Here is a 16,042-nt window from a genome sequence, read left to right as displayed (position 1 = left end):
ATTGAGAAATGCACTATTGACATCCATTTGATATAATATTATGTTATGATTAACTGCATAGGATTGAAGTAACCTGATTGCTTCCAATCTTGCAACTGGAGAAAACGTTTCAGTGTAATCAATGCCTTCTTGTTGACTATAACCTTGTGCAACAAGTCTAGCTTTGTTTCTAATTACTTCACCTTGTTCATTCAACTTGTTTATGAATACCCATTTTGTTCCAATAATGTTCTTGTGCTGAGGTTTAGGTACCAGATCCCACACACCATTTCTTTGAAACTGATTTAGTTATTCTTGCATAGCTAATATCCATCCATCATCTGAAAGTGCTTCATCAACTGAGGCAGGTTCAATCATTGATAATAATCCTATCATAGACTCTTCTTGTCTAAAGTATCATCTTGTTCTTCTAGGACTATCTTTGTTTCCAATGATTATCTCCTTAGGATGTGAAGACTTGTGCTTTAATGTATTTTTGGATTGAATTACTTGCTGAGAGTCATCTTGAGTTTCTTCAAAAGCATTTTCATTTTGTGCTTCTGAGGTTGGTTCAACTTCTGGTGTGGGTTGAGCTTCTGGACTTTCTTCAGATTCAGGTTCTGAAATGTCTTCAGTGATCTATATATCTGCAAAACATTCATCTTGCTCTGGAGTTTCACTTCCAGGCTCTTTGTCATCAAATTTTACGTGCATTGATTTTTCAACACAGAGTATTTCTGAATTATCCACTTTGTATGCCTTTGACCTTTCAAAGTAAATAACAAGAAACTCAATATACTTTCATCATCTTTCATTTTGAACAACTCATACTGATGAACAAGCATAAGCAATTTTGCTTCTCTGACTTTCTTACTACCTTCATAGTTAGCACAGAGAGAAGCAAACATTGACTTAGCAGTGGATTTGTCACTCATCTTCATATACTCTGCTTTAGGTATAGCTTTGACAAGTGCTCCTCTGATTATGTAATGCTTCTTGTAGAATTTCTACTGAGCAGGAGTATGTTTTCTTCTATCAATAACAGCTCCATCTTCATCAACGACCAAGTCACCAATACCATCTTCTAGTATGTCCCATAGTTCTTCATCTAAGCCCATGACTGATGAGTCATTTATTACCTATTTTTATATGTTGTTTAGTTTAGTTTTAATTAGATTTTATTTTATTTTATATTAGTATTATTTCCTTTTTAGGATAGTTTACTACAAATTGCATTTTAATTTATTTCAGGAAAGAATATTGGATGGATTGAGTCTTGGAGCAAAAGAAAGGCACTTGGAGCAGATTCAGTGCGAAAATATGAAGATTCAGAGACAAAAATATGTCTCCCCAAAGTCAGAAGCTTGGCACGGCCCGTGCTAGCATTGGCACAGCCGTGCCACCCTCCAGAGTCACTTTTGCTTCTTTTGCTTATATTTTAAGCTACTCTATTTTAGCCCGCAGTTTCTTGTGGAACATTCCAGTAATGTAATTGCTTAGATTTTAAGTCGAATGTATGCTATAAATAGAGTAGCTATACATCACAAATAATCATCTTTTCTTGGAATGCAATATGTGACAATTGTCTTTCTAATAAAAGTTCATTTACTTTCTTGTTATTTACTTTTATGCTTTCTCTCTTCTTCTCCTTGTCTACGATGAACATTAGTGAGTAGACTTCTTCTTGTCTTGGGATTGTTGGATAAGTCTAAATGACATAATCCTAATCAAACCAAGCTTTAAACCTTAATCTTATGTAACCCTAATTTCTTATCTAAATTCACCGCTTTAACATGGATCAACCATTATCAAACTGTGGAAATGAAAGTGGAGGGTTTGATAATTGTTTATCCATCATCTCAAATATCAATTCATAAAACGAAAGTGGAGCTTTGATATTCGAACAAGTGAATTTAGACAAAGATTGCAAAGGCAGCGAAATAGTCTTTGCAATCTTTGAGACATATAGTTTCGATCTTCAAGGGAACTAATACTGATCAAGTCAGCGAAATAGGCTTGGTTGTTAGAGGAACCAAAATCTAATAGTAATCAAGTCAGCGAAATAGGCTTGGTTGCTAGAGGAACAAAAGAGAAACTGTCTTTAGAAGTTAGGTCTAACATAAGGTTATAAGTTTAATAGTTTGGTTTGTGAAGGACTTGTCGTTAGGATGAACCAATAATCCCAAGGCTTTTATCTTTTCTTTTATTTCCTTTTAAAATCCAACTTCTTATCTAAAACTCATTCATCTAATCATTATTAAAAGTTAATTGAATTCATAACTCCCTGTCGGAACGATACTCCTATTTTACTACTTCGATAGAACCATGCACTTGCGGTTTTATCCCATCAAATTTTTGGCACCCGTTGCCGGGGAGTTATTGTAATTTGATTAACCTTTTAATAGTGGTTAGTCTAAAATATATATATATATATATATATATATATATATATATATATATATAAAATAAATAAATAAATAAAAACAAAAAATATATATTTTTATATATATATTTTATTTCCTTTTCTTATCATTTTTACTTTTATTTCTATTTTTATTTTTTATATCTTTTTTTTTATTTTTTTTTCTACCTTCAGCTATAATATTTATCTCTCTATCTCTCTCTCTCCATCCTATTCTCTTTTATTTTATTATTCTTTGTTTTTGAACCGTTCTAATTTCAGGCATGGCTCAAAACTACTATCCTTGGACTCCTTCCCCTGTTTTGCTTCCTTGTTATGAAATATTTGGTCATACTGGTCAACTAGGTAGTATTGTTAGACGTCCTGAGCAAGTAAACTATGCTCAATATAATCAAGGGTTTAGAAACGATCATTTTTTTTCAACCCCTCAAAATCTTTTTGGACAACAAACAACACCACCTAGTTTTGAAAATAACCAAGGAGTCCCTCAAAGATCCAACTTGGAACTTTTGCTAGAAAATCTTGTATTAGATAACTCTAGGCACAACAAAGAATTTGAAATCCAAGCTAGAAATTTGAAGGACTCTCTCGATAGGCTTTCCTCAAAAGCAGATTCTCTTTGTACTCACAACAAAATGATAGAGATTCAAATCCCTCACGTAGGCCATCAAGTAGCCTCTCCCTCCCAAACCTCCATAATCCTTCCGAGCCAACCTAAGGCTAACCCAAAGGGTCAACCGAATGATGTTACACTTAGGGATGGTAAACAATTAGAGGTAGAGAGTGAAAAGCCACAAAGTGATAAAGTTGTGATAGAGAGTGAAAAGCCTAACAAATCACCACAGTATGAACCAAAAATTCCTTTCCCACAAGGGTTTGATGAGTTCAAGCTAAATGAGCAGGTTAGGAAATTTATTGAAATCATTCAAGCCAATTTGCCATCTAAACTTAAGGATCGAACGAATTTTTCCATACCATGTGTCATAGGATCCGAGATTATAGAAAGAGCCATGTGTGACTTGGGGGAGAATGTCAATTTGATGCCATTGTCCCTTTGTGAAAGATTGGGTATAGGATAGAGAAACCCTTTGATCGTCAAGCTAATGACTTTAAACGAACGCTTCGTGGGAGGCAACCCACGCATTTAATTGCTTTTGTTTTATTTGTTTTTTTGTTTGTTTTTTTATTTTATTTTGTAGGTAATTGTCCAAGAACGATTCAAGAAAATGAAAAATTTTGAAGCCCCGGAGCCCAAAACCTTGGCACGGCCGTGCCAGACCTTGCCTCTCCAAACCCCAACCAAACTCCAGGAACTTGGCACGGCCCGTGCCAACCTCAGCACGGCCGTGCCCGACCCCAGGTAAGGTAAAACCTCATTTTTCATCTTTTTCTTCCCTCATTCACCAAACCAAACATCTCTCATCCTTCCATCTTCTCTCTTAAACCTTCATAACCATAAAAACCATTCCAACCACAACCCTTCATTCAAAAACAACTTTCATCCACCCATCATCCAAATTCGTATCCCCCATTAACCTCACCCAAAACCCACAAATTCATCACCAATTTCCACAACCCAACCCCTAAAACTCACTTAAACCTTCCCCCCATCACTAAACCAACCTCCTCCACCAAAAACATTCACTAAACCCAACCTTCACCAAAACCACACCAAGTCCAATCAAGGTCAAGGCTATGGCTTCCAAAAGAAGTGGAAAAGAAGTTGCAACATCTTCAAGAGGACCTCCCCCAAAGAAGCAAGTACCGGCAAAGAATCATGGCATAATATTCAAGGACAACAAGCAAAGGGATAGGTATAAAAATCTCATCTCTAAACCTTTACATCCTTGCAGGTACCCTGATAATTATGACTTGGTTACACTAGGCCTTAGTGACAATGTGTTTAAATTTCTAGGACGATTAGGGTGGGTTGCTATGTTAAGACCTATGCTGGGTTATGAAAATTTCACCTATGAGTTTTTAAATTCTATCGTTTTTAGAAAGGATAGGATGAATTTTGATAACCCTAATCATAGAATCTCTTTCCGGCTTATGAACATTGATTACGAGATGTCTCTCCAACACTTTTGTGATGAGATGGGCTTCGCTAACGCGGGGTTCATCCACGACTCTTGGGATCAAAGTCTTAAGCTGGTTGACTATCAACCCGCCACCTTTTGGGAACATATCACCGGCCTTAGGAAATTTAACACACAGCTAGCAATATTCACCACCCGGTTCTTAGGTACCTTCAAAGGGTAATGACTTGCACTATTTGGGGTAGGACCGAATTGGGGAACACTAGGACGGATGAACTCTTCATGTCGTGGGTCATGCTTAACAAACCACCCCATTAACACATGCTTTTACTTGCTTGATTACCTTTGCCATGTCGGTAATAGGTTTGATAGTAGGGGAGAGATAGTTGTGGGTAGTATCATCACATACATAGCTAGGCAATTGGGAGTGGGTAGGACCGAATTGGGGAACACTAGGACGGATAAACTCTTCATGTCGTGGGTCATGCTTAACAAACCACCCCATTAACACATGCTTTTACTTGCTTGATTACCTTTGCCATGTCGGTAATAGGTTTGATAGTAGGGGAGAGATAGTTGTGGGTAGTATCATCACATACATAGCTAGGCAATTGGGAGTGGGTGAGGACCAAGGGATTAACAAAATTGAGGGAAACAATAGGCTTAACATAGAGACCCTTATCTTTATGAAGCCTCGTCCGCCCATGTCCTACACACTCAAACTCAATGTGCATATTTTGATTGTACTTTCTAACCCATCTCGGACTAACACCGAGGTGGAAGAAAATTTGTTGTATGTTGTTGATGATCCACAGGTACATGAAGAACACGATGATGAAGGCGAGGAAGGTGCACATTTGCACCAAGAAGAGGAAGGTGCACAATTGCACCATGATGAAGAGCACCATGACCATGATGCAGGAGAAACCAATGAAAATGCAAGATGGGCATGGATGCACACCGAGGTCGAGAGGATAAGCACCGAGCAACAAAGGCAAGGTGTTGAATTGTCGGGACTAAGGAATGATGTCCTAAAGGGAAACCGCATATCCGAAGAAAATAACCAAATGCTTCGGAACATGATGCACCATTTTCACTGATGGGATAAAACCGCAAGTGCACGGTCTTACCAAAGTAGTATAAAAAAGTATCGTTCCGACAGGGAGTAGTTCAATTCAATTAACTTTTTAGAGATGATTAGAAGAGAGAAGAGAATTGTAAGTTGGGGGTTTTCAAGCGTTTGAAAGATAATAATAATAAAAAGAGCCTTGGGATCGTTGGTTTCCTCTAAATGACAAGTCCTTCTCAAACCAAAACTATAAGCATATAATGTTATGTTAGACCTAATTTCTCAAGACAGTTTCTCTTATGTTCCTCTAGCAACCAAGCCTATTTCGCTGACTTGATTACTATTAGATTTTGGTTCCTCTAACAACCAAGCCTATTTCGCTGACTTGATTGTTATTAGTTCCCTTGAAGATCGAAACTATATGTCTCAAAGATTGCAAAGCCTATTTCGCTGACTTTGCAATCCTTGTTTGAATTCACTTGTTCGAATATCAAAACTCCACTTTCGTTTTATGAATTGATATTTGGAATAATGGATAAACAATTATCAAACCCTCCACTTTCGTTTCCACAGTTTGATAATGGTTGATCCATGTTAAGACGGTGAATTCAGATAAGAAATTAGGGTTACATAAGATTAAGGCTTAGAGCTTGGTTTGATTAGGATTATGTCATTTAGACTTATCCAACAATCCCAAGACAAGGAGAAGTCTACTCACTCATGTTCATCGTAGACATGGGAGAGAAGAGAGAAAACACAAAAGTAATGACAAGAAAATAAAGGAAAAGAAAAGAACTTTAATTAGAAAAGCAATTGTCACTTATTGAATTCCAAGTAAAGATGAATATTTGTGATGGATGGCTACTCTATTTATAGCATTTGATCGACTTAAAATCTAAGCTATTACATTTGGGCTAAAAATAGAGTAGCTTAAAATCTAAGCAAAAGCAGCAAAAGACACTCTGGAGGGTGGCACGGCCGTGCCTAGGCTAGCACGGGCCGTGCCAAGCTTGTGACTTGTGGGAGACATATTTTGTCTCTCAATCTTCATATTTTTGTGTCCAATCGGCTCCAAGTCCCTTTCTTTTGCTCCAAGACTCAATCCATCCAATATTCTTTCCTGAAATATAATAAAATGCAATTTAAAGTAAACTATCCTAAAAAGGAAATAATACTAATATACTAAATAAAACTAAACTAATAAGCATATTAAAATAGTCAATAAATGACTCATCATTCACCTCCAAGGTCCTCCCTATAGACCTTAATGAAAAATGTGAGCTTTCCTCTTCCTCTCTTCTCTTACTCCTCCTTCTTCTTCTTCTTCTTCTTCTTCTTCTTCTTCTTCTTCTTCTTCTTCTTTATTTCTCTTATTTTGAATCATTGAGGAGAATGCTTCTCCTAAGTGTGGGGGGAGCCTAATAAAGTGTCTTTAGTCGTAGTGTTACCAAACTCCCTTGAACTTTATTCTTTTTTTTTTGTTTTATTGTAAGGCATGAATAAGCAGCTTATTTTTATTGTTTTATTATGACATAAATTTTTTGTTGTCTCTTCAATGGTCGTTTCTTGTACATGAAAGTGATTTCTTGTGTTGTAAGTGTTCTTGCTATACCCACATCAAGTTTTATTGTGAAAATTCTCCAATGAGAAAAGCACCTAGTTGCAATCCTTGAGTAAGTGTATGAAGAGGTATTTTAAGGAACACGTTCTAACTTTAATGGTAACTTGGACCCTTAAAAATCTTCAGAGTAAAAGTAGTATAAGTTTGTGTGGGAATAATTCTAATGTGCTATAATGTGTAAACCAAAATGGGGCAGAAGAATATCACCAACACGTGGAGGAAAGGATACCCCCTCATTGACTTCCTAAATGTGGTGATGACTTCTCAAACAAATTGTGCTTAAATTAAGCCCTCTAAAAAGAGGAACTTCCTAAGTGAAGATGAATAAGTTGTAGCACTACTTAGGGTGATCATGCAAACTTGGAGGAAAGGATACCCCCTCGCGGACTTCCAATGTGAAATGATAGCCCCTAGGCATCTACAAGTCCCCAAGTATCTAAATTGTCAAATCTATCTAAACTCTCCCATCTCTCTTATATGAAATGAAGAAAGGATTTTTCTCGGTCACTTTAGTGTTAAGGTTAGAACCTGTTCCTCATAATATCTATCTTATACAGGAGCAAGAAAAGGGTTGGACTACACACACACACTCACTTGAGACTTGTTGTTGGGTTGAATAAGTTCACAAGGAATACTTGAAGTTATGATTAGTGTACATTGAAATGAAACCTCGAGAGAGACATAAGCTTTTATTTGAATTGTCATATATTAATCTTTTTGTTGCTGCTATGTCTATGCCTTTTGCTTGAGTACAAGCAAAGATTCAAGTATGGGGGAGTTTGGTGAGTCATTTATTACCTATTTTTATATGTTGTTTAGTTTAGTTTAGTTTTAATTAGATTTTATTTTATTTTATATTAGTATTATTTCCTTTTTAGGATAGTTTACTACAAATTGCATTTTATTTTATTTCAGGAAATAATATTGGATGGATTGAGTCTTGGAGCAAAAGAAAGGGACTTGGAGCTGATTCAGTGCGAAAATACGAAGATTCAGAGACAAAAATATGTCTCCCCAAAGTCAGAAGCTTGGCACGGCCCGTGCTAGCATTGGCACGGCCGTGCCACCCTCCAGAGTCACTTTTGCTTAGATTTTAAGTCGAATGTATGCTATAAATAGAGTAGCTATCCATCACAAATAATCATCTTTTCTTGGAATGCAATATGTGACAATTGTCTTTCTAATAAAAGTTCATTTACTTTCTTGTTATTTACTTTTATGCTTTCTCTCTTCTTCTCCTTGTCTACGATGAACATTAGTGAGTAGACTTCTTCTTGTCTTGGGATTGTTGGATAAGTCTAAATGACATAATCCTAATCAAACCAAGCTTTAAACCTTAATCTTATGTAACCCTAATTTCTTAACTAAATTCACCGCTTTAACATGGATCAACCATTATCAAACTGTGGAAACGAAAGTGGAGGGTTTGATAATTGTTTATCCATCATCTCAAATATCAATTCATAAAACGAAAGTGGCGCTTTGATATTCGAACAAGTGAATTTAGACAAAGATTGCAAAGGTAGCGAAATACTCTTTGCAATCTTTGAGACATATAGTTTCGATCTTCAAGGGAACTAATAATGATCAAGTCAGCGAAATAGGCTTGGTTGTTAGAGGAACCAAAATCTAATAGTAATCAAGTCAGCGAAATAGGCTTGGTTTCTAGAGGAACAAAAGAGAAACTGTCTTTAGAAGTTAGGTCTAACATAAGGTTATAAGTTTAATAGTTTGGTTTGTGAAGGACTTGTCGTTAGGATGAACCAATAATCCCAAGGCTTTTATCTTTTCTTTTATTTTCTTTTAAAATCCAACTTCTTATCTAAAACTCTTTCATCTAATCATTATTAAAAGTTAATAGAATTCATAACTCCCTGTCGGAACGATACTCTTATTTTACTACTTCGATAGAACCGTGCACTTGCGGTTTTATCCCATCAATGACATGACTGTAGAAGTTGGTCTTCCACAAGGAAAATTCTTCAAGATCTCCATTGAACTTTGGAACTTTTCCATAGTCAGATTTCTTGTTGCTACCATAATCATATGTAATAGCATTGCTCATACTGTATTCAGGTTCCACACCAGACATGTTTTTCTCAGATCTTTTTCTGTTACACTGTTAAGTGTTTTGACAACAGACCAAGGCTCTAGATACCAATTGAAGCTGAGAAAAACACAAGAAGGGCGGGTTGAATTGTGTTAGCTTTTTAAACCCTTTTTCTCCTAAGCTGAAAACACTTATCAGAAGCAGATAAAGTTCTACTTCTGAAGTGATGTTCAGAACTAGATGCAGCGGATAAAACAGAGAGTGAGAGAGAAGAAAGACACAAAGCAATTATATAGGTTCCTACCACAAACCGGAAGTCAGTCCTGTCCCCCTTGCACTTCCAAGAAGAGTTCACTATGTAATATCTGATTACAATTGCTGACTGCTAAACTTAGCAAGAGACTTCAAATGCTCAAGCACAACTGCAAGAGACTTCCTATGCTCCTGAACATAATCAAGAGACTTCTAATGCTCAAACACAATTGCAAGAGACTTCTTAATTAAAACATAATTACGAGAAAAATGTTTGAGGTTGAACACTTGATATACAATCAGTGGTGTTCACAATACAAATCAGATACATACTCTTAAGACTCTAGAATTTCTAAGATATGAAAGTTGATAAGAAACTCTAGGTGAACTTTTTAATGCAGAACAATTTCTGCAGAGTTTTGGCACTTTTAATTCTTGATATTTGTTATCACGATTTTGGGGTATCAAGTCATTAATTAGGCTTGAACCTTTCAATCTTTGATATTCTCTATTTTTTCTTGGGAAGGGTAAAATTGAGAAAACCCTTAGAAACTCTAAGTTCGGGGGTTGTTTTCGTTACGGGAAGGTGTTAGGCACCCGTAACGACTATAGTATTCTATAGGAACCGCTTTCCTAGCTTTATGTCTACGCTTTATTTTTATGCTTATTTATTGAAAAGAAAGTTTATTTAGGTTAAGAATGGAGGGAGGAAATGTTTGAGATTTTATTTTTATTGGACTTGGAGAGGTTTTGACCTCTTGCCTACATACCCTTTTAAGGGATCAAAATTCCATGTAGTTCTCTTTCAAAAATGGTTTTTGTGTGTTTCAATTGATTTTAGTTTTTGAAAATGGTTTTGAAGAAGAGAAAGAGGCCGTAAAGGCATGAAAGGAAAAGATAGTGAATGGTTGGTTCGATTATTAAAGAAAGAGTGTCTAAGTAGAAATTAAGATTCGTTGAAGTTTTGACTAAGAAAATAAAGGGAAAATACAATGGAGTGTTGACTCCAAGGTTTATTAGAGAAATAATTTGAGTTATGGAGTTATTTTTTGGAAAAAAATGATATTTTTCTAAGTGTTGCGTTTCCTAAGCATGCATCTAAGTGGTAAACATACAACGTGTGTGCGTGTCGGTGCTTGTGTCGGTGTACATCATTAGAGTCCATTGTCCGTTACATTGGCCCTAGTTTACATTCTATGGTCTTGCAAGAAATTAAAAAAGAGAAATTGAAACTACCTAAATTTACATGCCAACTTTAACATAGAAATTGAAGGTAAAAATGCCTAAACTACAAGAAATTGAGATGGAGGTGGTAGAATGCTTATGAAATGGATGAAACATGAAGTAAAAAGGTTAGTAAAATAGGGCGTAAAATGATAGAACAAGTGAGCAAAGGAATACGAGATAAACGGTAAAAATGTCAACAATAACCAAAATGTAAAAAAATACACATTACTTGCAACACAAGAAACTAACAAATCACATCATAAACAGTAAAACAAACACATGATCAGAGGCATATCCATCACAAAATTGCATATCAATCATTCATATCGTGCCAAGACCTCATGAACAAATTATGGCAAGAAAATTCACAAGTTTAGTCAAAAAAAGAACAAATCAACAAGAAAACATCACATATATTTTTTATCATTTTTTAACATGTAAAAACATCACAAAAATATTAAAAATGCATCAAGAAACACATAGAAATTTTTAGGAATTTTTGCTAGAAAATTAGAACAAACAGGAGGTTCACATAGCAAAGACAGAGGGTGTGCATAGCAAGAATCAAGCAACAACGCAGGAAACCCACAGGAAAAGGCCCAAGCCCAATCTCAATTGGACCTGGACGCTCAAGAGCCGTTAGATTGATCCAGGAAGCCCAATCTCAATTGGACATGGACACCGGTCCAATTCATTTCCTTTCCCCCTTTCTCTCTCTAACTCACTCATTCTCTCACTAGGCTCTCGTCTTCTCTCTTCCCCCCGCCGGTTTCTGGAAGATGAAGATTCATCGGAATCTTCATCAACTCCGCCGTGAATTCCAGATTCCGGCGAGTCCTTACCTCACCGATCCAAACAAAACCTAACCCTAATCTACTCGTTTCTTCATCCTAAACATGAATCTAACACCGGAATTTGCATACGAGGCTTGAATCATTGTAGATCGAGGAAATTTCTTACGGTTTTCAAAATAATTTTTAGGTTTTCAAAGTTTTTGAACGAAACTTTTTGGAAACTCAAGGATCTACATTGATTCGTCTTTGTTGACACTTTGAAAGGAAAATGATGAAGTTTGAGTGTTTTTACCTCTGGTTTAATCGGAGATTCGAACGAAGATCTTCGAGGAAAAACTTGAATCGTTTCTGGTGAGTGATTTGTTGCGTGAAACCGAAAATAAATCGGTGATGTTTCTTCTTTTTCTTCACCGGTTCAATTTCTTCGTCTTCTTTCTCTCCTCTTCTCACTGATTCTCTGTGATCGGTGCTGGAGGTTGTCACCAAATGGTGATGAATTCGCACTTGAATTGCAAAGAAACCGGTTCAATGATGATGATTCTTCGATGAATCACTGAGAACCGTGATGAATTTGTTGAATCTTGTGTTGATTTTGATTCTGGAGAATTAGGGTTTGAGCTTGTTCTTGGTGTTCTTTGTGATTCTGGATTTTGATCCTAACTGAAAGGAGAGAGAAATTTCTCTCTGTTTGTGATGTGGCGTGAATTGTGTGGATCTCATTCTGACTTGTGCAGTGAATGCACCTTTTATAGGCCGCCATGTGTGATTGAAACCCAATGAAATGGTGACACCTGTTTTTGGACTTAGTTGGCTCGACCTTGGACTGAAATTGGACTTAGGGACCTCTCTGCAAAAAAGAAAAATTGAAGGACTGGACTGTAATTAAGAAAATGGACTAAAATGCAATTTTTAAAATGTTTGGGACTGAAATGCAATTTTAGAAACTGTTCAGGGACTAAAGTGCAATTAAAAATAAAATTGGACTAAAATTGGTAATTTGGAAAAAACGTAAAGTGAAACCAAAAATAAAATCAACAAAAGGACTAAAATGAACCAATTACAAAAATGAGGTATTTCAAAATACCTCTCTGTCGAAATTTTGACAGGAAAAGACCAAAATGCCCCTAGGGACTAAAATGAATCAACCTGACTCAGATGCAATTTTGAAATGATTTTAAACAGAGATTCAACAATGATTTGTACAGACAAGTTAAAAAGACTCAGAGACGTTACAGGGACTAAAATGGGCTCCAATGCAGGAAATGACCAAAATACCCTTTTGTATGATTTTTTGCAAATGCTTTGAAATAAAATGCAAGAAACACACTTTGGATGGTTTTATGTGCAAGAAAATCAAAGACAAAATCATGATTGAAAATAGTCCGAAACGGAGACAGTAAAATATGCAGATGAAACAAAGTAAAGATTCAGAGTAAAACAACAGTAAATTGACAAATATTGGTGGTAGAAAAGAAATTTGAATGAGTATTTTTAGGTCCAAAATTAGGGTATAACAGTATTGCTCTGTATAAAACTCTTAGTCTTCACTCCTTTATATAGAGGTGTGAAAGAGACGTTGAATAGTCAGCACATTCAAAATAGAGTCATTTGAAGCTTTGATCAATCACCAATTATCTTTTGCCTGATATGGTTATTGTCCTATGAAGGATCAATTTCAAATGCATTCCCATTGTGAAGGAACAACGATGCAGGCAGAGCTGTTTTTCTTGTCTAGTTGCAGATACAAAAACATAGTAGTGGAGGTAGTTGTTGTACACTTCGTACACTTGTACTTTGTCAACACTCTTTGAAGAACAAGCATCCAATGCCTTCAAATCCTTTCAAATTAGACGTTGCCTCACTTACTTTTCCAGTCTTCTACAATGCTTAGACGAGATTAAATCCATTGAACAACCTTTTGAAGCTTTATGTTGCATCTCCTGATGAACTACAGCTTCTGGTGATTTTCAGCTTCTGATGAACTTGCTTCTCATGACGTCATCACTTCAGGAGCACTTTTGTCTTCTGGAGCGCTTCTCTTCAAACGCTTTAAGCTTCCTTTTTGTTGATTCCTTTGCTCTCTATTGTTCTTTCAAGACATATTTAAGAAGTCAAATTTTGTCTATGGTCCTGTTCACTTGAGCAGATATTAGCATATCCAATTGACAATTTTTAATTCCTTTGCTCTCTATTCAGTAACTTCTACACTCAAATACAGTCTGAAAAAGAAATGAAAATTTTAAAAGTAAGAAGTGATCATGGTGGAGAATTTGAAAATGAGCCATTTGAATCTATTTGTGAAAAACATGGAATTGTCCATGAATTCTCTTCTCCTAGAACTCCACAACAAAGTGGGGTTGTAGAGAGAAAGAATAGAACTTTGCAAGAAATGGCTAGAACCATGATTCATGAAAATAATTTGGCTAAACATTTCTGGGCAGAAGCAGTGAATAAAACATGTTTTGTCCAAAATTGAATCTATATCAGACATATCTTAGAGAAAACAACATATGAATTCTTTAAGGCAAGAAGATCCAATATCTCTTACTTTCATCAATTTGGATGTACCTGTTACATTCTAAATAACAACCTCTACCTAAAGAAATTTGATGCCGAGGCCCAAAGAGGAATTTTCTTAGGTTACTCTCAAAGGTCAAAGGCATACTGATGGGCTAAAACCGCAAGTGCACGGTCTTACCGAAGTAGTAATGAAAAGAGTATCGTTCCGACAGAGAGTTGTTTAATTTAATTAACTTTAGTTGGTGATTAGAAGAGAATCAAGTTGTGATGAGACAAAACCGCAAGTGCACGGTTCTATCGAAGTAGTAAAAATAGAGTATCGTTCCGACAGGGAGTTATGAATTCAAGTAACTTTTAATAATGATTAGATGAAAGAGTTTTAGATAAAAAGTTGGATTTTAAAAGAAAATAAAAGAAAAGATAAAAGCCTTGGGATTATTGGTTCATCTAATTGACAAGTCCTTCACAAACCAAACTATTAAACTTATAACCTTATGTTAGACCTAACTTCTAAAGACAGTTTCTCTTTTGTTCCTCTAGCAACCAAGCCTATTTCGCTGACTTGATTACTATTAGATTTTGGTCCTAAGTTGCAACCAAGCCTATTTCGCTGACTTGATCACAATGTAGAATCCTTGAAGTTCGAAACAATATGTCTCAAAGATTGTAAAGACTATTTCGCTTCCTTTATAATCTTTGTCTAAATTCACTTGTTCGAATATCAAAACTCCACTTTCGTTTTATGAATTGATATTTGAGATGATGGACGAACAATTATCAAACCCTCCACTTTCGTTTCCATAGTTTGATAATGGTTAATCCATGTTAAAGCGGTGAATTTAGATTAGAGATTAGGGTTACATAAGATTAAGGTTTAAAGCTTGGTCTGATTAGGATTATGTCATTTAGACTTATCCAACAATCCCAAGACAAGAGAAGTCTACTCACTAATGTTCATCGTAGACATGGAGAAGAAGAGAGAAAGCATAAAAGTAAATAACAAGAAAGTAAAGGTGAACTTTTATTCAAAGAAACAATTGTCACTTATTATTTCCGAGAACAAAAGATGAATATTTGTGATGGCTAGCTACTCTATTTATAGGTTACATTCGACTTAAAATCTAAGCAATTACATCACAAGAATGTTCCACAAGCAAAGGGCTTTGTGGTAAAACCAAATAGAGTAGCTTAACATATGACAATTCAAATAAAAGCTTATGTCTCTTTTATGGGAGGAGGAGGAGGAGGAGGAGGAGGAGGAGGACGAAGAAGAAGAAGGAGGAGGAGGAGGAGGACGACGAAGAAGAAGAAAAAGAAGAAGAAGAAGAAGAAGAAGAAGAAGAAACATTTGAGATGTGAATAGAAATGGGTTAAGTCCTTTAAGTTGAGAAAAGGGTAGAGAGAAGAGACTTGAAGAATCAAGGGTTGGGAGAAGAGCTAGGAGCAAAATTGAAGCCTAAGCTAGAGAGATTAACCTACTAAGGTAAGGGGGTTAGAATTCATCATAATCACTTATTGCAATTTTCAATTATTTGTATGAAAAGTGCTTAATTGGATGAATTGATTAATTGTTCATAAATGATGAAATTCGTGCTCTAATTATGATGACATGTTTAGATCTATGAAGTTATGAATAATTGAATTGTGTTAGTTGCATTAAATGTTCAAAGTGTATGAAAATGGGTATGTGTTGAAAATATGCTCAATTGGTGAATTATGCTTTGTTGTTGATGAATTGTGAAAAGTTTCATGATCAATTGTTGTTGTTGTTGTTAAGTCATGTTGTTGATGATAATTCATGTCTTGGGTTGCATAATTCATGATTTTGTTATGGAGAAATGAGATGTTGTTGGTGTTTTGATGAAAATGGTGAATTGGTCCAATTGTCAAGTGTTTTCAAGTTTGATTGAGTCTTTGTGAGTCTTTCTAGTCATATTGACCTATAAACATGTTCTGGAAACACATTTGGGCAATGAGGGATCAAAATTGGGGATTTTGGGTAAAAAGGGGTTCAAACCCATAACATTTTCTGCAAAATTGTGAACGTTTGCTTAGAGGTTCGCTTAAGC

Source organism: Medicago truncatula, chromosome 3, assembly GCF_003473485.1.
Source record: "Medicago truncatula cultivar Jemalong A17 chromosome 3, MtrunA17r5.0-ANR, whole genome shotgun sequence".
Taxonomy (NCBI): Eukaryota; Viridiplantae; Streptophyta; class Magnoliopsida; order Fabales; family Fabaceae; genus Medicago; species Medicago truncatula.
The sequence above is the reverse complement of the archived record's forward strand: the minus strand, read 5'-3'. Positions refer to the sequence as shown.